Genomic DNA, 25,167 nt, shown 5'->3' with positions numbered 1-25,167 from the left:
TGATGATGATTCTGGCTTCTTACAAAATTTTCTCTTTGATTTCCCAACCTAGAGTAAGAGATGATTCAGTTTAGTTTTTTTGTTTGTTTGTTTTGTTTTGTTTAATATCAATTCTGCTCTGAATTTCATAGATGCTTGGTGTGTTGTTAACTCAATGTGTGCTCTTATGGAATTCTGGACAAGCTACTCCAAAATCTGATACTCTGGCATTTTAGAAAATAGACAAAGGTAGAAGATTGCTCTCCCACTCCCTTTCCTTAATATTGTTAAGGGGGTCACAAAACCTAGAAATGATTCTTCTTCTGAAGCAAGTCAGAAAATCCTTATGTGAAAGATGTCCTCTCTATGCCCAGAGAAAAGGATTGTCTTATCTGTGAGAATATGTAGCTACAAAGCAGAATCTGAACAAGCAGGCCTTGCATTTTACCAACACTACATCATGCACCTCTCCATAACCTCTGCTTCAAGACTATATCACAACTTTGGCCATTTAGCCAGTTCTCCATCTCGTTATGGTGGTTTCTGTTTCATGTGAATTTTAAAAGAATCTGTATGCTTTTTTTTTGTTATTTGTCTTTTTGTTGTAACAGCCTTGGTATTAACCCAAAATGAGCAGACAGAGCAAATGCATCTTTCCTCACATAGTGCTCAGAAGAGGTATTCTCCACCCCAAGAATGATGTATAACAGCTGATTAACTATAGCACAGAGTACGACATAGCCAAACCAAGGCCACACTCCTGATCCACTGTCACCACAAATAATCATGAGAATTTTAATTTGCAAAGTTGGCGGTAATAGACTGAACTAGATCATAGAGAAAATATGGAAAGGACATCTTCTTGACTTACACTACAAAATTTTCAGTGTTCAGATCATGTTTACCTTCTAGGTAAACAAGATTTTAAAACATGGTAAAACTCTCCTTGAACATGTGTTTGGTTTCCTATGTGTGTCTGATATCTTCAAGGCCTTTTGGACTTCATAGAAAATATCACTCCCCTCCAGCCGGATTATTCAAAAAGCTCATATAGCAACTTAGGTATGATTGAGAAGGAATCAAATACTAAATACACCAGCCTCTATGATTCACTGAATAATAAGAGCCTTGTTAGTAGGGCAAGAAAGAATGTTAAAAGGGCAGATTCCTAGATAAATTGAATGCCCATGTGATATATCTGTTTTACTGCTGTGAAGAGACACCATAACCAAGAACAGTTAATTGGGGGATTGCTTACAATTTCAGGGGATTAGTACATAATTACCATGGCAAGAAGCAGGCAGGCATGGTGATGGAGTATTAGCTGAGAGATTTGCATTCTTATCGGCAGCCAGAAAGACTGGGCCTGGCATGATATTTTGAAACTACAAAGCCCATCCCTAGTAAAACATCTCTTCTAACACCGCCATACATTGTAACCCTTCTCAAACACTTTCACTAATGGGGGATCAAGCATTCAAATATATGAGCATGTGGGAGCCATTTTCATTCAAACCACCACATGATGGGTGAACATTTCCTTTCAAACATGAAATAATTAGAGGACTGCCTCTTACCTTATGGTTTGAAAGGAAAATATAGATATATAGCTTTCTCCAAACCTTTAAAAATAGATTGATGTCAAATACTGGACAACATAATCTCTATTTTTATCAAGTATATATTTAAAGAAGCATATTTATTCTTAGGGAAGTCTAGGTAGTGCTAAACATGTGGCATTTAAATGTGAACCATTTTTGGAGACTCACTGATAAGTGTGACTTGAAAATGTAAAATGTGTGAGGACTAAAAACTGTATTTTCTCCCCTCTCCTTTTAGACAGGCTCACAGTGGGCAATACCACAGAAGACCATGTCCTTGGGTCTCCTGTACCTGAGGAGACCCTTCAGGGTTACATGTGCATCCTGGAGACTTTTGGCTATGCTGAGTGCTGTAATACAGAAGCTTGCTCTCAGCCTCAAGGACCTTAATTAGGAATGAAGAATAAAAGCAGTAATAAGCCAGCAGACCCTGGAGTGTTCTTGGTATGAACAATGAGCAGAAAGGATATGGGGACTAGGTAAGGACTCCCCAAATGAGAATTCTTCATGAAGTTGCCCTGCACCACCATATTTAAGCCATCTATACCACAAGGCCAGCTAAACCTGTTCTATCCATTTGTCCTGGGCAGGGAATTCCTTATTTAACAAAACCTTGCAATTTTACAGTGTTTTAGTTTGTGAAATATTCCTTCAGGCTTAGGTGTTTGACTGAAAATTTGGTCCCTAGTTAATGGTGCTTACTCGGGAGTGGGGAGTAAAATATTATTAAATGGAAGACCATGAGGGTCTCCTCCTCAGTTCTGCCTCAAGTCTGAACAGTCTTTTTATAGAACAACTGAGTTTAGGAACAAGCTGTGCCAGAAGATCCCACTACCAAATCCTCCTTACCATGATAGCCTGTGTCTTTGAACTATAAATCAAAATAAATTCTACCTTTAACTTGCCTCTATAAAGTATGTAGTCACAGCCACAAAAGAAAGTTGGTACCGGGAGTGAGGTTCTTGCTGTTATAAACCCTACCATGCAGTTCTTAGGTCTCAGAAACTGGTTTGCAGGAGAAATGTTTGAAGCTCTCAAAAGAGAATCCCTAGGATGCTTTAGGCATAACATGGACTGTTTTGTGAGAGTTTGTAAGACCAGAGTGTTAATAGAAATATGGACAGAGAAGACCTGGCTTATCAAGGTCTTCTGTGAGCTGGCAGCTGCTCTTCCTACATTTTGGCAAATACCATGGCTACAGAAGCCCAGGAAACATTTCAGAAGTCAGGATGGAAAGACTGTCAGAGCCAAAGGGTAACGAAAAGGCTAGGAAGTGGTGCCTCATAGATATGGCATGGCTATTTGCGCTTATACACACAAAGCAGCTGTGACTACCTATACAAGACCTGTACACCAAGAAAATAAAAGCTGGGTTAGTTGCAAAGAGGAAGATGAGCTACAGTGAGTGATGGGGTTGGAATTAAGGTTAAGTGAGTATATAGTGAATTTGTTACATGGGAATGGAAGTATCCAATGTTGATAATTATTAAGAAGGAATTTTGTTTTTAGAATGTTCTGTGGGAAAGAACCTTCTCAACTTCTAGAGAATAGTTAGTGTAAATGATGTTCCCCTAGCTCAGACATTTTTCTGAAGACAAATAACATTATTAAAATGGAGCTTTATATTACTTTGAACATGCTGGGCTGTGAAGCAGGCTTCTCTGCTGCACTATAAACCCTGTTATTAAAGAAGTGTAATAATAAAAATGAGCCTTGTCGTACAAGGTGCACTCAAGTGCTCAACTGCCTCAAGTCCCATTTTTCCCACTTCAGTTCTTCCAGCATAAATAGGAGAGGCAACTTGGCCAACCTCTTCCATTACAGGAGTAGGGCAGGTATAAGAGGGGAGAATAGGGGTGAGGTGAATATAAATACTAAACAGTATATACATGAAGAAAATTGTCATGTTTATATTGAAATTGTCAAAAATTTTAAAAAAAGACTTCTGAAGATCTAAGTGACATTAAATTTTAAAATGATGGGCTAGTTTGCTCAAATGTAGAAATTTCAAGGCAGCATAACCTTTAGGCTGTAGTGTAGTTATTATTCAGTGCACTTACCCAAGTTTATAGCAAGAATTTGGAGCAAATAATGAAGCAGAGAGACATGGAGTTTGGAGAGCAGAAGTTAAGTACAAGGCTGATGCAGACAAAGCAGCTATTTGCTCAACAGATTAACACCATTAAAGAGAAACCTTGAACTTGGTACTGTGTTGACAGGGACTTGAGAATAAGACTCCTTCCAGTGAAAGGTTCAAAGTACTGCAATGCAAACTTCTTTTTAAAACTTTTTTTTAAAATAGGAACACCTCATCCAAGAGTGCCTGAAGACATACAGCCTCAGGATTGCCCTGCTCCAACAAGGCTGTGGAGGGACATTTATACAGCCTCAAGGTGTCCTATTCCAACAGGGCTGTCCAGGGTCACATACAGCCTTAGGGGTACCCTGCTTCAACACAGATGCTTGTAGATGTGTTTGCCCAGATTTAGTTGTTTTCAGGCACTCAGACACAACTACATCCTTGAAAGAAAGGGCCCAGGCTGTTCCTGAATTTGAAGGAGAATTTAGCACTGTCTAAATGGTGCTCTTTGGAAAGCATGCAGACTGGGTTTATTGAGGTTTGTATCAAGATTTACAAACATAGTTGATACCACCCTGTTGCCAAGGGCACAGGTGAGTTGGCCCTGAAGATGTAAGCATGGGTGAGCTGGCCCCACTATTCATCTGTAATGAGGCAGCATGGGCAAGGGAGAGAAGTCCCCCTGCCTCTTGCCACTAGCTGCCTGTGGCAGACAAGGGAGCTGACCCTCCTCCTTACCAGCTGCAGCACTCAGGAAAGTGAGCCCTGCTCCTTGCCTGGGCAGCACAGTAGAGCTGACCCTGTTGGCAGAGGCATGGGTGAGCTGGCCCTGAGGGTATGAGAGTGGGATAGCTAGTTGACCACCAACTCCTTGTCTGTCATGTGGGGATGAGGGCAAGGGAAAGATACCCTCCCCCTTGCCCCTACCACCTGAGGTGGGCGAGGGAGCTTACCTTCCCCCCTACTGGCTGCAGCACTCAGGAAATAGGCCCTGCACCTTGCCTGGGCAGCATAATATAGCTGACTCTACTGTAGTGGGTAGCCACTCCAGCTTGGATCTGGTAGTTCCAACCCCCATTGAGACAAGATATGGATAAGCCGGCCCAGAGAACATGAGCATGGGAGATCTGAACCCATCTGTCATCTGCCATCTGGTGGTGTAGGTGTGGAAGAGATGTCTCCTCCCCCACTGCAGAGTTGACCCTAAGGTCATAAAAATAGGACAGCTGTCCTTGCCCCTTACCAGCTCCAGCACTCAGGACAGTGGCCCCTACACCTCACCTGGGTAGCATAGTAGAACTGGCTCTGGTGGCGTAGGTGTGGGTGAGCTGATCCTGAGGGCATTAAAGCAGGAGAACCAACCCTGAAACTTGCTCAAGGCTATATAGGGTGAACTAGCTTGGAAATACCTAAGAGCTCACCCAGGTGTTGTATCATTCATATCATATCATATCATATCATATCATATCATGTCATGTCATATCATATCATATCATTAGTGTTCGAATACATGTAGTCCAACTTCCTAAGTTTCCATTTAATAGTCTCAATACTGTTCAAAAGTCCAAAGTATCTTCTGAGAATGATGTACATTCTTAACTGTACATCATTTAGGCTGTAGTGTAGGGAAAGTTGGTGAGCTGACCAACTCTGCAACTACTCAGGCCTGGAATGAGGGTTATGAGTTGACCCACCCCAACATCTGCCCTATCTATGATCTGCTGGAGCATGTAAAAGGACAGTCCTGCAGATCCAAAGCTACAGGTTCTCTACAACACAGGACAACAATAGGATATCCGAGAGGAGTCCCAGTAAGGGCTCAGTATCAGTGGTGTAGCAGAAACCAGAGGCCTCAAGCCAGACTAAAAAAATGTTGCAATGAACATTCGCAAGTAAAGATATATGGACAAAAGGATATAGGATGTGACTTGCTGTGTCACACTACAGCTTCCATGATAAGGTCTTCCCTCCCTTCCTTCCTTCCTTCCTTCCTTCCTTCCTTCCTTCCTTCCTTCCTTCCTTCCTTCCTTTCTTTCTTTGTCTTAAATTTTATTTCATTTTATTTTGTTGGGGAGGATGCAAGAGCAGAGGGTGGAAATGAAGGGACAGAGATGAATGGGATTGAGATGCATTGTATGAAAGACACAAAGAATAAAGAGAAAGTTAAAAAATATATAGTTGACAAACCCAGGAAATCTGTAGCAGGTTCAACTAGTTATCTGAGTGGAGCTCTTGAGTGTGTGCTGTTTGAAGACGCGAAGATAAAGCCAACGTTTTGATGAAGATTCCAGGGTGATGGAGATTCCAGAAACACTGTAATGATTTTCAAGGTAAAGCTGGTCACTGACTGGAGGCAGCACAAGAGTTTGTGGATACAGCTGACGGCAGAGGCTCAGACATGGGACAACCTAAGCCATTGGGAGTCAGATGATATCACTATGTGCTGTGGATGCTGGGCATGGAGACACAGGGTTTAGATTTACCCTGCTGGGAATATCATTCTTTTGTTCAGTCTTTCCTTGCTTTCCTCTTATTCCTTCTTTTTGAATGACAGTGTTTACTCTGATTGGAAAAATGAAAGTTGTTCTTACTCTTTTCTATTTTGCTGGGGTTCACAGTTAAGAATGTACATCATTCTCAGAAGATACTTTGGACTTTTGAACAGTATTGAGACTATTAAATTGAAACTTTGGAAGTTGGACTACATGTATTTTGCACTGTGTCCTCCCCCACATACCCATGTATTCAAACACTAGGTCCCAAGATACTGGCATCATTTTGGTAGGTTGTGGAGGAAGGAGGTTGCTAGGGGACAGGGTTTAGGGTCATAGCTCAGCCCTGCTTTCCACCTGATCTCTCTTTTATCTTACCCTCTGAGTTATGAGGAACACGATCCCACCACTCTACCTTCCATGTCATGATGGGCTATATGCACTGAGTGAAAACAAAGTTCTCTTTCAGGTCATAGGATTGAAATAGTATCCTGGTCTTCACGGAGATGTTTTCTCTTGTCATTTTGTCTGCCAGGTAGTTGTTTTTTTGAGTATTGATTCTAAGGCAGGTATTTTCTTAGTTCCTTTGTCCCACCTGGTGCCACATTTGTCCTGTACCTGCCTTGTGCCTTGTGCTTTGTACTTCTACTATGGTGTCTTCCTCTCAGTCAAGAGCATTTCCTTGTAGATATTTCACTTCTTTTAGTACAGGCTGTTTCTTTCTAGAGTCTATCCCCATTACTGTCTCTTCAGGTCCTCCCTACCCTTCTCTGTCCTTCTAAGGTTAATAATGGGCCAACACACTCATGTCCGGAGACCATGTTGTCCTTCCTTTGTAAACTCTAAGAATGGCTGAGAAAAGTTTTCTTTAGGTTGCAAATGCACTATGAAATGAAGCATGGTCCTTGTTGGTTCCCGCAATCAACACCTGTCTTCTTGCAAATGATTGTAATTTGTATACCTTGACCTTGAAACAGATCACCTCTGAATATTCTGTTTTAAGCACCTTGAGAATCATTGCTTCTCAAGCCACCTTATCCTAAATAGTATGGAGTCTGGGTAGCTCTGCAGAAATGCAGAAAGAATGTACTTGAAAAGTGCCAGAACCAAAACTGTATTTTACAGCACTTAGTTTAACAGGTATTGGACTGTACAAATTACAAAAGAGAATTTTCTCACATTTGTTTTCATATACTATCTGCATCAGATAGTCCACATCTAATTATTAATAACCTATAATATGTATGGGGTTTTTTATATGTTGTGCATTTTTCAGAAAGGGATATTTCTATGGGGAAATTATCAACTACAGAAGTAATTATGGCCATTTCAGGTAAGATAAATTCATAACAAAGTTGAAAGAGATCAATATGATGGAGTGTGAGACTAAACAGCTTTTTATGAGATTGGATATTTGCAGCTAGTCCCCAAGATAAAGTTGTCATTATGATATGTACTTCTCCAAATTCATATGCTGAGCCTTAATTTATAGTGTTATTAAGATGAAAGTCTTTATATGTTGATGAGGCAGAACCCTCATGGATGGGATCAGTGCTTTATAAAAGGCTCAAGGGGGTGAGTCCCATCTTGCTGCCATGTGAAGAGTATGCAACATCTGTTTCTTCCTGGAGAAGCAGAATTAAAAGTATTTACTTCAAAGTGCAGACTGTGCCCCTAACAAATGCCACCCTTACTAGGATGTTTCCTTTGAGTGTAAGGATTAAACTTATAGTGTTGTAAATAGAAAATGCATCTCTACTCTAAAACTTATCTGGTTCATGGTATTTTGTTTCAATAGCATGAATGGATTAAGAAAGTTATATCTCTCTTGACACAAGTCCTTGACAACAGTGGAGGGATTAGATCTGTTGGAGAGGCAATGCAGAGCTGAGGTATGGCCTGCATGATCACGCCATCCCTTTGTGGTCCTGAAAAGCTCAGTACTAGAGAAGCTGTCAAATTCCAATCCTAATTTTACCTTCACAAAATTTACTTTCTGGGGATGGAGAGATGGCTCATTGCTTAAGAGCACTTACTTGCAGAGAAACCAAGTTAATTTCCAGAAGTCACATGATAGCTCATAACTGGCTGTACTTTCCATTCTAGTGGATCTGACACCCTCTTCTGGTCTCTATAGGCACTATATGCATGGGATGCACAGACATGCATGCAAGAAAACCACACACATGTGACATAAAAAGAAATACATATTTTTTTAAATTACTTTCCATATGAGTAGACAAGTCTGTGGGGATAGTTGTCTCCACAGACTGAGAGAGAATGGGTTCTAATTTTAAATGACCTGCTTGGTAATTTAAATAAATATTCACTCACCAAGGAGCTAATGCACTCATGTTTTAATATTCTGAATACAGAAGAGTTCAGATCCCAGGCATGGAGTGATAAAACAAGACAATGTGGCAGGCTGACTTCTCTGTTAAAGGAGGCTCAATGCCTGGCACCCTCCACAGCTAAAATGCCCATGAAAATATTTCATTTCAATTTCCTTCAAACATTAAAGAAAAAATACAATATTAATGAGTACAGGATAAATTCACTCTGTCTTATAATTATCTTAATATCAATATAGTTATGTGACCTCAAATTATTTTTTATGGAAAAAAATAAATAAAGATCTTTAGAGGCAAAATTGAACAGGCTCAGGAAAGTCCTGCTGTGGCCTTGACTGTAGCTTAGGTCAGCTAGCTCAATAAATATCCACTGAGTGGAAGAGTAAATCAATGTGTTTGTAATGATCATGTTAGAACTAACGGGCCATGAGTAATTGTTTTAGTCAGCTTTCCATTACTGTAACAAATGTCTGAGATAAATCAACTTAAAATGAGGAGAGGTTATTTTTGTTCACAGTTTTGAAGGTTTTAGTCCTTGACTGATAGGCTTTGTTTCTTGGTTCCTGTGTCAGCACAATACATTATGGTAGAGTGTTCTGTTCAGAAGGGACATTTCTTTATAAGCCAGGGAACAAAGGAGTGGAAGAATGAGGATCTGGTATCCCACAGTTTCCTTTAATATCATGCAGCGAGTGACCTGAAGACCTTCTACTAGATCCAACTTATTATAGGTTTGCCTACTCCCACTCGGTGCCAGGCTGAGGACCAGACTTTTAACATATGGGGATTTGGGGGTGACATTTGTTGTATGATGTTATTCTTGGAAAGATATGAAAAAGCATCCACTCACCCATAATTTGGAACCAACCATAGATCAAAGTACAGATAGAACTAATGTTCAACTTTCTAAAAAAAATGAGTTTTAGTTGGGTTAGGTGTAGGAATATGTGTGAGGGGTTATTTACAGAAGATTGACTTAAAGACAGCTGCATCACCAAAGTCCATCCCTAGCATTGGAATGATGCTGGAAACCTGGAGCTCACTGCACAACTTATAAATAGATGCTGAACAGAAAGAAGACTGTCTCCTTAGTGCAACTCAGGTGGTCTGAGCATCTTCTAGGCCGTTTGGCTTTTCTGAGAGTGTTTCCTAGCAGTCCTTGCTGCTTATATGCTTAAGAATGAGGGGCTTGTTGAATACGGTCAGTTTTGTGGACTTCCTAAATTCCTTGAGTTTTTTACTTCCTGAGCTGAAGCAGCTTTCCTGTAGGATAGAATGTATGACTTCCTTTTAGAGCATACTGTGTCTTAACAAACTTAACAAATCCAAGGTGGAGGCATTTAATTTGGTAGAATTTACACAGCAGCATTCTGGGTCCAAACTACAACACTGACCATCTAAAGGAAAGATCAATCTGCCTGAAGGTCAATAATATATACATGGTTTCCAGTGATCAGGTCAGCTTGGTTCCTTCCCAGAACTGGAGCATCTGTGTCACAGCCTCTGTCTACAATGTGTGTTACTGTCCATAAGAGAGGCTCAGATGCACATTGAGATAAATCCATTGCTCTGTCATGGTCCCTCCAAATGATCTATTGATGCTTCCAACTTCCTATCATAATAAGGTGTCTATAGCACATATAGCATGACACTCAATGGCATCCTCCACTAGGTCCAAATTTCACTGGAGCTATCTAGGAATTTTGATCAGCAAATTGCTTGTCTATTTCAGGGTTTTCTTCTCAATGAGAAGTGCTATGGAGCAAGGTTCCCTGATGAACTGCTCACTGCAGTCATGGTTATATCTAAAAATTGCCATCAAGGATCACAGTCTTTGTTTCCATTAAGAGCATATGCAAAGGAACACTGAGTTGTGGATATATTTTTCAGTTATCCCAAACAATATGCCCTCAGCCTCACCCAGAACACACACCCTACTGATTCCATTCAAATTCCCATAAGCATGGCTTGTTTTCATGCCTTCCTTTTGTGAGACATCCTCCCCTGTATGTCTCTGACAGGATCCTAAAATATGTAAGGCATCTAACCTCTCACCAAGTCTGGAAAGCCAAGGAGGTAGGATTCTCTGCAGTATATAAGCTGAATAAGCTGTGGACTTAACACTACAAAGCTCACAACCAGATGAAATGACACCCATGAGCATCTTTAAAATTCACGCATAGTATTTTAAATACAATAGCAGAAAAATAATCAAAGGAGTATTATATAGGGACCCAGTAGATTATCTTATTGCAAGCTATAATCATTCCAGTTGATTAAAACTTTTCTGCCTTGATTATAGGTAGTAGTACGATTTTGTGCACATAAAAGTAATTCTCTTGACTATAGGCATAAATAGAATATTATGTATATAACAAATATTTGACATTCTGGATCCCTTCAGAAGTAGAAACATTTACAATGTAAATACTTTTGTGGATGTTCCTTCTTTGCCATGTTCTCATGGATGTGATTAACACCAAAGAAAGCAGAACTTTTACCTGCAAGGACTTACTTTCACAAGAAATGCTATGTATTAGGGCTGCTTTGATCATCTCCCTGCTTACTTCCAGGTTAATGTAGCATGAAGGTCAAGAACACTGGTATCAGACCTATGTCAGTTCTTCCAGTTCATACTATATGACACTCAGAAAGCCACTGGAAATTTCTAAGCCTCATTGATTGAGGGGTGCACAGTTTACCTCTTTGGGTCATCAAGAAGATTAAGAAAGATTTTGGAAACACTTGGCACTGAGAAGCACATACAGTTAATGAATGATCACTAACACCAATGTATTTGTCTTTTTTTTATAATGATTTTTTCATTTTGGTCTGTTATTTCAGAATCTCCTTCATTTTTATTTAATTTTTAAAATTCATTTTACATACCAACCACAGAAACTCCTCTCATCTCTCCTTCTGTTCCCCTCCAGCCTCCTCTTCCAACCCACCCCCTATCCCCTCCTCCAAAAGTGTAAAGCCTCCTATGGGGAATCAGCAAAGCCTGGTACATTCAGATGAGGCAGGACCAAGCCCCTCCCCCAGCATCAAGGCTGAACAAGGCACCACACCATAGGTAATGGGCTCCAAAAAGCCACCTCATGCACCTGATCCCACTGCCAGGGGCCCCTCAAACAGACCCAGCTACACAACTAACTGTCTTGCTTATGCAAAGGGCCTAGCCCGGTTCCAAAGTTGTCAGTCTAAAGTTCGTGAGTTCCCCTTGCTCTTATAATCCCTCCTCCCTCTCTTCAACTGGACTCCCAGAGCTCAGCCTGGTGCTTAGTTACAGATCTCTCCATCTGCTTCCATCAGTTACTGGATGAAGGCTCGATGATGACAATTAAGGTCTTCATCAATCTGATTATCAGGGTAGGCCAGTTCAGGCACCCTCTTCACTATTGCTAGTAGTCTAATCGTGGGTTGTCATTGTGGATTCCTGAGAATTTCCCTAACACCCTTTACCCAACAATGTCTCCCTCTATCAAGACATCTCTTTCATTTCTCTCCCACTCCAACCCTCCCCCAGCTCAATGATCCCATTCCTTAATGTTCTCATTCCCCATCCTCTCCCCTCTATTTTCACCCTCATCCACAGTTTACTCATGGAGATCACCTCTGTTTCCCCTTCCCAAGGTGATCCATGGGTCCCTCTTTGGGTCCTCCTTGTTCTTAGCTTCTCTGGAGCTGTATATTGTAGTCTGACTATCATCTGCTTTACATCTAGTATCCACTTATGGCTGAGTACATACCATGTTTGTCTTTCTGAGTGTGGGTTACCTCACCCAGGATGATATTTTCTAGTGCCATCCATTTGCCTGTAAATTTCATGATGACATTGTTTTTTACAGTTGAGTTATATTACTATATATATATCACATTTACCTTATCCATTCTTTAGTTGAGGAGCATCTAGGTTGTTTCCAGGTTCTTGCTATTACTAATAATGCTACTATAAAGACAGTTGAACAAGTATCCTTGTGGTATGATTGAGCATCCCTTAGGTATATGCACAAGAGTGATATCATTGGGTCTTGAGGTAAATTGATTAGCCATTTTCTGAGAAGTTGCCATACTGATTTCCAAAGTGGCTATACAAATTTGTACTCCCACCAACAGTGGAGGAGTATTCCCCTTGCTCCACATCCTCTCCAAAATAAGCTGTCATCAGTGTTTTTGTGACAGGTATAAGATGATTATCTCAAGGTCATTTTGATTTGCATTTCCCTGATGACTAAGGATGTTGAGCAATTCCTTAAATGTCTTTCAGTCATCTGAGATTCTTCTGTTGAGAATTCTCTGTTTAGATCTGTAGCCCCTTTTAAAATTGGATTGATTGGTATTTTGATGTCTAGTTTCTTAAGTTCTTTATGTGTTTTAGAGATCAGCCCTCTGTCAGATGTGGGGTTGGTGAAGATCTTTTCCCATTCTGTAGGCTATTGTTTGTCTTATTTACTATGTCCTTTGCTTTACAGATGATCCTTTATTTCAGGAGGTCCCATCGGTTAATTGTTGCTCTCAGTGTCTGTGCTACAGGTGTTGTATTTAGGAAGTGGTCTCCTGTGCCAATGCATTCTAGGCTACTTCCTACTTTCTGTTATATCAGGTTCAGTGTAGCTGGATAAATGTTGAGGTTTTCGATCCACTTGGACTTGAATTTTATGCATGGTGACACATATGGGTCTGTTTGCAATCTTCTTCATGTTGACATCTAGTTATGCCAGGACCATTTGTTGAAGTTGTCTTTTTTCCATTGTAAAGTTTTGACTTTTTCAAAAATCAGGTGTTCATAGGTGTGTAAATTAATGTCAGGGTCTTCAATTTGATTCCATTGGTCCACATGTCAATTTTTATGCCAATATCCAGCTATTTTATTTCTATAGCTCTATAGTAGAACTTGAGGTTAGTGATGATGATGTCTCCAGAAGTTGCTTAATTGTAAAGGTTTGTTTTAGCTATCCTAGGTTTTTTTATTTTTTCATATGAAATTGATTATTTTTCTTTTGAGGTCTGTGAAGAATTGTGTTGGGATTTTAATGGGGATTGCAATGAATCTGTAGGTTGCTTTTGGTAAGACTGCCATTTTTGTGAGTTCCAGAAAAGGCACAAAGCTACATAGAGAAACCCTGTCTCGAAAAACCAAAAAAAAAAAAAAAAAAAAAAAAAAAAAAAAAATTGCCATTTTTACTATGTTAATCCTACCTATCCATGAGCATGGGAGATCTTTTCATTTCTTGATATTTTCTTCAATTTCTTTCTTCAAAGACTTAAAGTTCTTGTCATACATGTCTTTACTTGTTTGGTTAGATTTACTCCAAATATTTTATATTATTTGTGGCTATTATAAAGGGTATTGATCCACTGATTTCTTTTTTGGCCTGATATCATTTGTATATAGGAGTTAATCTTATATCCTGCAACATTACTGAAGGTGTTTGTCAGTTTTAGAAGTTCCTGGTAGAATTTTGGGGGTCACTTATGTATACTAACATACCACCTGCAAATAGCAAAACTTTGACTTCTTCCTTTTCAATTTTTATCCCCTTGATCTACTTTTGTTTTCTCATTGCTTTAGCTAGAACTTTGAGTGGTATATTGAATAGATATGGTGAGAGTGAACAGACTTGTCTTGCTCCTGATTTTAATGAAATTACTTTGAGTTTCTCTCCATTTAATTTGATGTTGGCTGTTGGCTTGCTGTGAATTGCCTTTATTATGTTTAGGTATGTTCCTTTTATTCCTGATCTCTCCAAAACCTTTATCATGAAGCGGTGTTGGATTTTGTCAAAGGCTTTTTCAGCATGTAATGAGACAATCATGTGATTTTTTTTCCTTCCAGTTTGTTTATATGATGGATTACAGTGACAGGTTTTCATATGTTGAACCAAACCTTGCATCTCTGGGATGAAACCTACTTGATCATGGTGGATGATTTTCTTGATATGTTCTTGGAGTTGGTTTGCCAGTATTTTATTGAGTATTTTTGCATCAATGTTCATGAGGGAGATTGTTCTATTATTCTCTTTCTTTGTTGCATCTTTGTGTGGTTTGGGTATCAGAGTAACTGTAGCCTCCTAAAAAGAGTTTGGCAATGTTCCTTCTGTTTCTATTGTGTGGAACACTTTGAAGATTATTGGTATTAACTCTTCTTAGAATTCTGTGCTGAAGCCATCTGGCCCTGGGCTTTTTTTTTTTTTTATTGAGAAACTTTTAATAACTGCTTCTATTTCCATGAGGGTTATAGGTCTATTTAAATGGTTTTTCTGGTCTTCATTTAATTTTGGTATGTGGTACCTACCCAGAAAATTGACCATTTCTTTTAGATTTTCCAATTTTGTGGAGTACAGGGTTTTGAAGTATGACCTGATAATTCTCAGGATTTCCTGATTGTCCTTTGTTATGTCTCCCTTTTTATTTCTGATTTTCTTAATTGGGATATTCTGTCTGCCTTTTGGTTAGTTTGGATAAGGGTTTGTCTATCTTGTTGGTTTTCTCAAAGAACCAACTCTTCGTTTCACTGATTCTTTGTACTGTTCTTTTTGTTTCTATTTTATTGATTTCAGCTCTCAATTTGATTATTTCCTAACATCTATTACTCCTGGGTGACTTTGCTTCTTTTTGTTCTAGAGCTTTCAGGTGTACTATTAAGTCGCTAGTATGAGATTTTTCCAATTTCTTTATGTAGGCATTTAGTGCTTTGAACTTTGCTCTTAGCACTGCTTTCATACTGTCCCATAAGTTTAGGTATGTTGTACATTCATTTTCATTGACTTATGGGAAGTTTTTAATTACTTAATTTATTTATTCCTTGACCTAGTGGTGATTCAGTTCAGCATTACTTAGTTTCCATGAGCTTGCAGGCTTTCTGTAATTTGTGTTGCTGAATTATAACTTTAAACCATGGTGGTCTGATAAAATACAGGAGGTTATTCCAATTTTTTTTGTATCTGTTGAGATTTTCTTTGTGACCAAATATGTGGTCAATTTTAAGGAAGGTTTCATGGGGTACTGATAAGAATGTATTTTTTGTGTGTGTGTTTGGATGGAATGTTTGTAGATGTCTATTAAGTCCATTTGAGTCATAACATCTCTTAGTTCCCTTTTTCTCTGTTCAGTTTCTGTCTGGCAGACCTGTCTATTAGTGAGAGTGAGATGTTGAAGTCTCCCACATTTAGTGTTTGGGGTTTGATGTGTGATTTCAACTTTAGTGCTAGAGTTTTCCTGCCTTGCCCACAGGACAAATCTCTGTCACCCGCCAGTCCCACAGCCGCTCAGACCCAACCAAGTAAACACAGAGACTTATATTGCTTACAAACTATATGGCCGTGACAGGCTTCTTGCTAATTGTTCTTATAGCTTAAATTAACCCATTTCCATAAATCTATACCTTGCCACATGGCTCCTGACTTACCAGTGTCTTCAAATACTGCTTGTCATGGCAGTGCCTGGCAGTGACTCCTTTCGCCTTCCTGTTCTCCCAGTTTTCCTCTCTGTTAGTCCCGCCTATACTTCCTGCCTGGCCACTGACCAATCAGTGTTTTATTTATTGACCAATCAGAGCATTTGACATACAGACCATCCCACAGCACTTTAGTAATGTTTCTTTTACATATGTGGGTGCCCTTGTGTTGGGGGCATTGATGTTCAGAATTGAGACTTCATCTTGATAGATTTTTCCTGTGATGAATATGTAATGTCCTTCCCGATCTCTTTTGGTTAATTTTAGTTTGAAGTCTATTTTGTTAGATATTAGGATAGTGACACCAGCTTATTTCTTGAGTCCATTAGATTGAAAAATCTTTTCCTAACTCTTTACTCTGAGGGACTCTCTAGCTTTGAAGTTGAGGTGTGTTTCTTGTATGTAGCAAAAGGAGAGATCCTGTTTTCATATCCATTCCATTAACCTGTGTCTTTTTTCTTTTTATAGGCTGATTGAGTCCATTGATATTAAGGGATATTAATGACAAGTTGTTGTTAATTCCTGTTATTTTTGGGTGTGTGTGTGTGTGTGTGTGTGTGTGTGTGTGTGTGTTTCCCTTCTTTAGGATTTTTTGGGATTATTATTGCCTCTGTTTTTGTGGGTGCATCTAACTTCCTTAGGTTGGATTTTCCTTCTAGTGCTTTCTGTAGAGCTGGATTTGTAGATAGGTATTGTTTAAATCTGGTTTTGTCATAGAATATCTTGTTTACTCCATCTATGGTAACTGAGAGTTTTGCTTGATATAATAGTCTGGGGTGGCATTTGTGGTCTCTTAGTGTCTGCATAATATCTGTCCAAGACCTTTCAGAATCTCCATTGAGAAGTCGGGTGTTATTCTGATGGATCTCCCCTTATATGCTACTTGGACTTTTCCTTTGCAATTCTTAATATTTTTTCTTTATTCTGTATGTTTAGTGGTTTGATTATTATGTGACAAGGGGACTTTTTGGGGGTGTTCAATCTATTTGGTGTTCTGTAAGTTTCTTGTATCTTTATAGGCATTTCCTTCTTTAGGTTAGGAAAGTTTTCTTCTAAGAATTTGTTAAATATATTTTCTGTGCTTATTAGCTGGTATTCTTCTCCTTCTTCTATCCCTACTATTCTTAGGTTTGGTATTTTCATGGTGTCACAGATTTCCTAGATGTTTTGTGTTATGACTTTTTTGGTTTTAATGTTTCGTTTGACAGACCAATCTATTTCCTCTATTGTATCTTCAATGCCAGAAATTCTCTCTTCTATCTCTTGTATTCTGTTGGTTATGCTTGCATCTGTAGTTCTTGTTCATTTACTCAGATTTTCCATTTCCAGCATTCCCTTGGTTTGTGTCTTCTTTATTGCCTCTATTTCAATTTTCAAGTCTTGAACTGTTTCCTTCACCTATCTGATTGCTTTTTCTTGGTTTCCCTGACTTTCTTTAAGGGATTTATTGATTTCTTCCAATTTTTTGTTTGTCTTTTCTTTGATTTCTCTAAGGGAATTTTTAATTTCCTCTTTAAAGGCCTCTATCATCTTCATAAAGTCATTTTTAAGGTCTTTGTCTTCTGCTTCTCCTACATTGGGATGTTCAGGTCTTGCTGTAGTAGAACCACTAGGTTCTAGTGGTTCCATATTGCTCTTTATATTGTTCAATGTATTCTTGCACTGACCTTTACCCAACTCTTCCTCCAGTTGGTACAGATGGTGTAGTGTCTGTGTCTCAGTGAGCTGCTATTGATCTAATCGGCCCTGGTGGTTTTTATGTCTCAGGGAGCTCTTGGTCCAATCAGAGCTCCTGGTCTAATAGCATCTGGCAGAGTATGTGTCTCATGGAGAAGCTGCAATCTAGAGGGCTAGGGGTTGGGGTGGGAGTTTGAGGGCAGAGTGGGGCTTGTAGATCACAGGGTCCAATGCGGGGGGTAGTCAGGCCTGCCAGTAGGAATCTTGCCTGCTTGCCTGCAACTGTTGCTGCTGCTGCTGCTGCTGCTGCTGTTGCAACTGTTGGGTGAGGGTTGTGCCCCTGGGCTTAAAGCATAAAGGCTGGGGTGACCAGACAGTGAATCACCTCTTGGTCCAATCAGAGCTGGCAGAATCTGTCATTTGTTTGTCTTTTATCCATGACAGATGTACTCTGGTTTGCTTTATGTGTTCCCCATTGCCCGTTGTTCAGTTACTACTTTCATAACCCCACTACTGCTTGGATGGCACTTTTTGAATTTATTTTGTAAGATCTAAAAGACTGCTAATGTTGAAATATATGGCCTCAAAAACATATCTTGAACTTACCAGATATTTCTTACTGGCAGTTGCCTGTAGTTCTACTGCTATGAAGACAGGTACACACATTATTCCATGGCTCTGAGTGCTCTTGGAATAAATAGGAGAGGAAATAAGAAATACTAGTGTTCCTCTCAGCAAGGCTGATAAATTCTGAGTTTCTTCTAATATAGACCATGATTGTAGTGAAGAGAAACATCTATTAGTCATGAGCTGTTTGTTTACCATGGCGACAATGAGATTATGCTCATTCAGTAAATGCATCCTGTTTTAAAATACATAATGTTTTGTATTTCAAAGGTAATACTTCATCAATGATTACAGAGAGAGAAGGGAAACCACACACAGATAAGCCAAATGCAGAAAATAGTCTATCTTTGAGCCAGCTAGAAGGATGACATATACCTTGAGATTTTTTCAATATTTTTGTTATAGTTTACTTACTTATTTGTAGCACAAATCATTTATACAATGCATTTTCCAATGAAGTATACAATCAAGGTCTTTTCATGCCAAAAACATTTATATAAGATTTTTAGTGCTTGCTGTTATTGTATTATGTGACTGTACAGTAGTTTGTTGGTCCAATAACAGACTCAGACCACTTTTTCTTTTCCTTTAAAATTTGATGGTATAAAAACCTTTTAATAAACCTGTGATATTGCTTAGTTGGTAAACCACAGAATTTGATTTCAAAATTAAGAGTTTGAACTGTGTGCCCACAGCCTGCTACCTGGGACACCTCCATTCACTACCCTTAGTAGTAAGTATATAGATGTGTGTTTCCATGTGGCATCCCTTCCATTTTTTTTCCTTCAGTGGTATTGAATCTGTTTTTCATATGCTTATTTTATTTTGTGTTGATTTTATAAACTACCTTATGTTTCTATCCACATTACTATTATAAAATACATAGTTCATTTGTCTAGTTTTCATATATCAGAAACACTAACACATGAGTTTATATGTTACAGTCTGATCCAGGTTTTCATCTGACTTCCATTTTCATATGATTATGCCATGTAAATTGTTTAGTTTTATTTCATTAAATATTTCACTGTTCTGTTTTGATTAAAAGTCTATATGCTCTAAACAAAATTTCTAAAAATTAATTTTACCCCATCATTAAGCATATCTCTTGATACAGCATGAATATGATCAGCAATGTAATTTCAGGAAGAAATGAGTTTTTGAGAAAAACTTTCAGAATGAAGTACCAAGGTGACACCTATTACCAGAGAGCTGGAACACTGCCAAAACCTACTGGCTCTTCTATTTTTTACATATAAAGATTTGCCGTAAGGCTCTACTTTTTCCAGGGCAAGCAGATGAACACACATAATACCCTCAAAAGATCTCTGATAATCCTTTGGGTATATATTGAAATTTCTGCAAAGCAGTTAACTGAGTTTCTGTGATTTAAAATGCCTAATACATTAATCTGGAAATACAGATGACTATATGGTCAAACAAAAGGGCACTTAGGAAAATTTCAATGGAGAAAGTCATGCCCAATGTCTTCAGCAAACCCTTAAGTGCCACAGGACTTAAATGATAAACAGCTAACTTAGCATTGCCTCTATTCTAGGCTGGTAAACATAGACACACACACACATACACACATAATATGTATATATGTGTGTATATATGTATATATGCTGTATGTATATGCATATAAATATTTGTACACACAATGTGTATATATAGGTAAGTATGTATATATGCTGTATATATATATATATATATATAAAACATATGTGATATATATATAGTCTCTTTATGTGACCTGTGTGCTGTTAATTGAATGATCCCATTCCAATAAGAGTAAAGTATTCAGTTGGCTTAAATCAGACTTCTTTTGGTTCATAAGGCTTTGCTTTAACAATTTATCATAGTAGATGTGTAGCACACACAGAAACCCATCCATAATGGCACAGGGCATTGACTGTGTTTGTGTGAATAGTGACTCAATTCTGTATTTTTAACAAGCCACTCTTTTTCCTTTCCACAGTAAGGGAGGAACCTCTAGAAGCTGACCTCTATAGGTTTATTTTCCCTGATTCAGCTCACCTTCCAGGAATTATCAGTATGCATAGAAAAGGCACTAATCTGAATTGTTAATAAGCAAATTGAGTGTCACTTACAAACTCATGAAACTTAAATAAATTATATTCAAAGAAATAATTTTCATTACCATTATGCCTGCCTGAACCATCTAAGATAACATGGCCCAACCAATTACTTATAAACTGGCATCGATTCTATTTTTCTTTTTTTTCCAGCATAAAGCAAGGTGGCATTGGAGATGATAGTGCACCACTTTGCTTATATTAATTATATCCAGACACTAGAAGCTGATAGCATAAGATTGACTGTAATTGAGCCATAAATTTAATACAGAGCAATATCATCCATTTAGCTGGACAACCCTTTGCTGAAATATATTTCTCGAACAGGGCAGGGCAGGGAGTCCAATGATAACGAGTGATAGATGTCTCCTACCTGTGGCCAAGTGAAGCATCCGTTGCAGAAGCTGCCACTGCCTCAGGGGCTCCTTACTCTCTTGTGATATGAATCACCATGGGAGCTGGAACTTTTAAAGGACTGTTTATAACACGGGATTTTGATGTCTGGCAAAAGAGAAAAAAAAAAGCTTTAGAAATTTGAACTTTTTGAAAGCATGTGGGGTTTTTTGTATCAGTCTGCTGAGTATTCAGACACACATTGTGGTCCACCTTTGTCCAGTGGTGCACAGTCCTTGTGGGAGACCAGCCCCCGATTTATTTACCCTAGGGACTATTGAGGAACGAGGGATAAGAGATTTAGTTACAAATAAGGAGGGGAGAGAAACAGAGAGAAACAGAGAGAAACACAGGATAGCCTCGGGTGGGCCTGGATCCTTATCCACCACCCTCAACTGTCTCTGCCCTAAGGTATTTAAGGGAATGCCAAGGAGTAGAGTAAAAGATCTCCCTCCCAGCACAGCTAAGTGCAAAACATCTCAGACACCTGCACTCAGGCCTGTGGTCCAATCATTCTCTCTATGCAGACCTGCTGGGTAAAGCCACGAGGAAACCCAAATGGGCTCCAACAAGTCCTCACAAGGCTCATGTGGATGCTAAGGCAGGAAGGACTCTATCAGAGCTGTCATGGGGCCTCAGCAACCTTTGGGTATGCATGACAAAGGATGCCAGTAGAACACTGAGACTGCAGGCTGAAACTTGTTTGAAGTTCATTAGATTTCCATGCAGGAAACAAAAGAGATCAACCTCTGTCTTTGTCAGACAGTGGAGGGATCAACAGGTCAGGAGGATCCACATGCCCCTCCCTTCAGGATAAGAAGTCCCAAGAGCAGCATTGAACTTGTAAATGCAGCATTAGTGAAGAACTGGTCAGGCTAAAGCTGGGAGCTGTGGGTCACTGACCAGAACACAAGTTAAGAGAGGTATGTCTAGCCTGAAGAGAAATGCTGAAATCCATGTAAGTTCTCATTTCTCATTTTCAGAAACTGAGGAAACAGGATACTGGGAAGGATGGAGCAGTTTTGGCTGACTCCCGGGCAGCCAAGGGGAAAGTTAGGCTTGTAATATTCACTGAAAACTTAACTTTTCATCTGATTGGGATATAAAAAGTACATGATGAGCTTTGGGATAAAATTGAAGATGTAATTTACACTAAGTACACACGGTATTGGAAAGTTCTGAATCTGTCCTGAGCCTGGCCCAGCTTGGCCTCATCTTACCCAGGGCCCTAGGTAAGATGCAGTTCTGATCTTAGGAGGAACTATGAACGTTGGTGGCCACATTTCTGGTGTCAGGGGGTTTGCCTGGGAAACTGGTGCCCTTCCCATCACCACCTCCTGAGACAGGAAAGAAATTACAACTTACAAACTAAGTGAAAAAAAAAAAAAACAACAACAACAACAAAAACTACCTTAACTCTCTCCTCGTTCTCTCCTCTCTTTCTTGCTATCTCTCAGTCTCTCACTCTCTCTCACACACACATACACACCACAATCATATATACACAAAGGAATCTAAACTCTATTAATTATTAGTATTAGTAACATTGCCATTCTTTTGAAATTAATATATTCATATATGGGAAAACATATGATTTTGAAAATAACTCTTACTATTACATTATTGAAGAAATAGGTAGTTAAGCAGTGAAGAACAGTGTTTTGGTGTAAGGGAAAAGATAAAAGAACAAAATCAGTCATAGATAGAAGAACTATCAGTCTAACTTGATCTAGAGACACCGCTATGGGCTTCTGAGTTGCACTGTTCTTCTGAAACGCAATATTCCCTAGTTGTGTCCCTTCGAACAGCCTGGTTACAGCAGTGTCAGTATGGTGACATCATCAGAGGCACAAAGGTGATCCCCACTAAAGCAAGCCCTGAGTGTAATGGGAGAAATGCCCAAGATAGATTCTGAGTAGCTCAGACAGCCTGAAAGCAACAGGACTGCCATCACGGCTTTGCCAACAACAGTTCAGGAAAGTTTCCAATGATCCAGATGAGCTTTTCGGTGTATAAAATAAATAAATAAATGTAGTAGCTCCAGCAATGGGCTAAGACATTGAGTGAAGACCTGGAAAGGCAGTTAGCAGTTGACCTTGAGAGCTACACAGTCATCAGTTTACTATTTGAAAACTGGTAAGGGAAAGGAACCAATTTTGCATCCTACCTTTACTATTAAAATAAATTTCCACCCAATGAGGGTTCTTGATTAGACAATCATTAAGTGACAAGTTTAGAAAACTACCATTTTCCAGAATGCCTTGGGATAATGTCTAGGTGACTGTCATCCCCTAGAATGGGAAATTTCAAAATAGTGGCTTAGGCTGACAGCACTGGAACCCATGAATCTCTTGGTGTAATACAATGAGAAGTACACAGTATCCTGAGGTTAATTTCTGCCATAAAAAAAAATAGCTAGGGCATCATTCTAACCTGGCCTCAAAATTAATTCAGAAGAGTAAGTCATGTCTTGAAGGCCTTGTCTGTCACTGATGCAGAACATTATTTGGCTCTCTTTTACTCAGTTATCCTAATTCCCATTAGCTATAGTGTATGTAGCTTGGAGGGACAGGAGATTGAAAAGGAACGGGGGAGGTAGGGAGGCAAGCTGTCAGAATTCCATCAGTGCTGCATGGGACACTTTGAAGCCCTAATTCAAGCAAACCAACTCTGAAAGGCAGTTTTCCATAAACTGCATACTACTGCAGAATGGTACTAAGAAATTAATTTTTGTTGGATATGGAAATATTATTATGATTATGTTTTAATTTTATCTCTTAAAAGTACATTGCAGTATTCAGAAATAAAGTGATATGTCTGGGGTGTACTTTGAGTGCTTCTATGCACAGAGGATCAAGGAGAAGTTAAAGAATTAAGAAGACTGGGGAAGTGAATTGGTGGAGCTGGTGATGGGTGGTAGTAGCTTATTAAACTATTATCTACTTTTGTACATCCATAATATTCTTACACACAGAAAATAATAATAAAGGCAGCTGTCAGCTCTGAGCCACACTCAACCCTTGTCAAGGTAAACAAACCTAGGAAGGTCTAAGCTTCAGCATACTTATCCTGAATCTCTGCCCATCAGAGAAACAGATGTGGTTGTAGACAGGGTCTTTGACATCATTCAGCAACCATGATCCATGATCTTGATCCACCAGGACTCAGAGTATCTCTAACACATCAGGTTGTCAGCTGTACCAAAGTCTCTAGGAATTTGAATGTTTTCACTATCCTGCAAAGTGACTAAAAGTCACAGGATAACTCCATCTACTAAAATCTCTAATGAGATCTCAGTCATTACAGTTTCAAAACACAGGACATCAGGGGAGCTGAGGCCACTGGCACCCTCCTTATGAAACTGACTTTAGAGAAAGTGAAAAACTCCCTGCAAATTTTCTTTGCAGTGATGCTGGGCTGGCTACACAAGAGATGCCTGCATGCTGGAGTAGGTTTTAGTTTAGCAAATTATCCACTTGTTTGCTAAGAATAGAAACCACAGCTGCTTAGGCATATTGGAGGCAATGCTCATTTCTGTGAAGAGTATTTTCTTCCTTCACAAGAACACAAGACGCCAATAAAAACTGGTCTGAATTTTTCAGTGCTCTGCTTGTCAGGTGCAACTGAACCCATGTCAGGGGATCAGGGCTACTGTTTGGCAAGACACATGGTAATATGGATGCTTTCCTTTTGTTTCTGGGAGAGAATACAGATGTGCTATTTGCTTTTCTAGCTGCTGTGTCCAAGTATCTGACAAGAAACTGGAGGGAATGTTACCTCTGGCTTATGCTGAAGAAGGATTACAGTCCAGTATGGCAGGGAAGGCGTAGTGACAGGAATGTGAAGCCGCTGGTCACATTGTGTCCACCCCCCAGGAAGGAGAAAGATGGATGGATGGTTATGGGAGCTTTCCCTACTTTCTCCTTTTCATTCACACTTGACTCTTTTTATTAAATTTTATTTTATAATTTAATTTAATTTTACATGTCATCTATGGATTCTCTTATTCTTCCCCCCTCCCCTGCTTCCACCCCTCCTTCTCCCCAGCCCACCGAGGAGGGCACTCTTGATTCTTGATGACAGGTGGTTCCATCCACACTAAGTGTGGGTCTAACCTGTTTCATTAACCCATTCAGGAAACACTCATAAACACACCCAGGAATGTATCACCTCGTGATTCTAAATATCAAGTTGATGATAGTGAAGATTATCCATCCCTACAGGCTGGGTGCATCTATGTCTGGTGTGGCAGTATGGGTTTTGGTGTCAATCTGAAGTACATTCGTAGATAAAATTACTATTTAAAAATTGTTGGAGGCTGAGTAAAGTAGATTGTCCTCCGTAGTTGTGGGTGGACCTTGGCTGCTCAGTTGAGGGCCTGAGTGGAATAGAATCAACAGCTTTCCCAA

Source organism: Peromyscus leucopus, chromosome 16_21 (assembly GCF_004664715.2).
Source record: "Peromyscus leucopus breed LL Stock chromosome 16_21, UCI_PerLeu_2.1, whole genome shotgun sequence".
In the NCBI taxonomy this organism is placed as follows: Eukaryota; Metazoa; Chordata; class Mammalia; order Rodentia; family Cricetidae; genus Peromyscus; species Peromyscus leucopus.
This window is presented reverse-complemented; position numbering follows the sequence as displayed.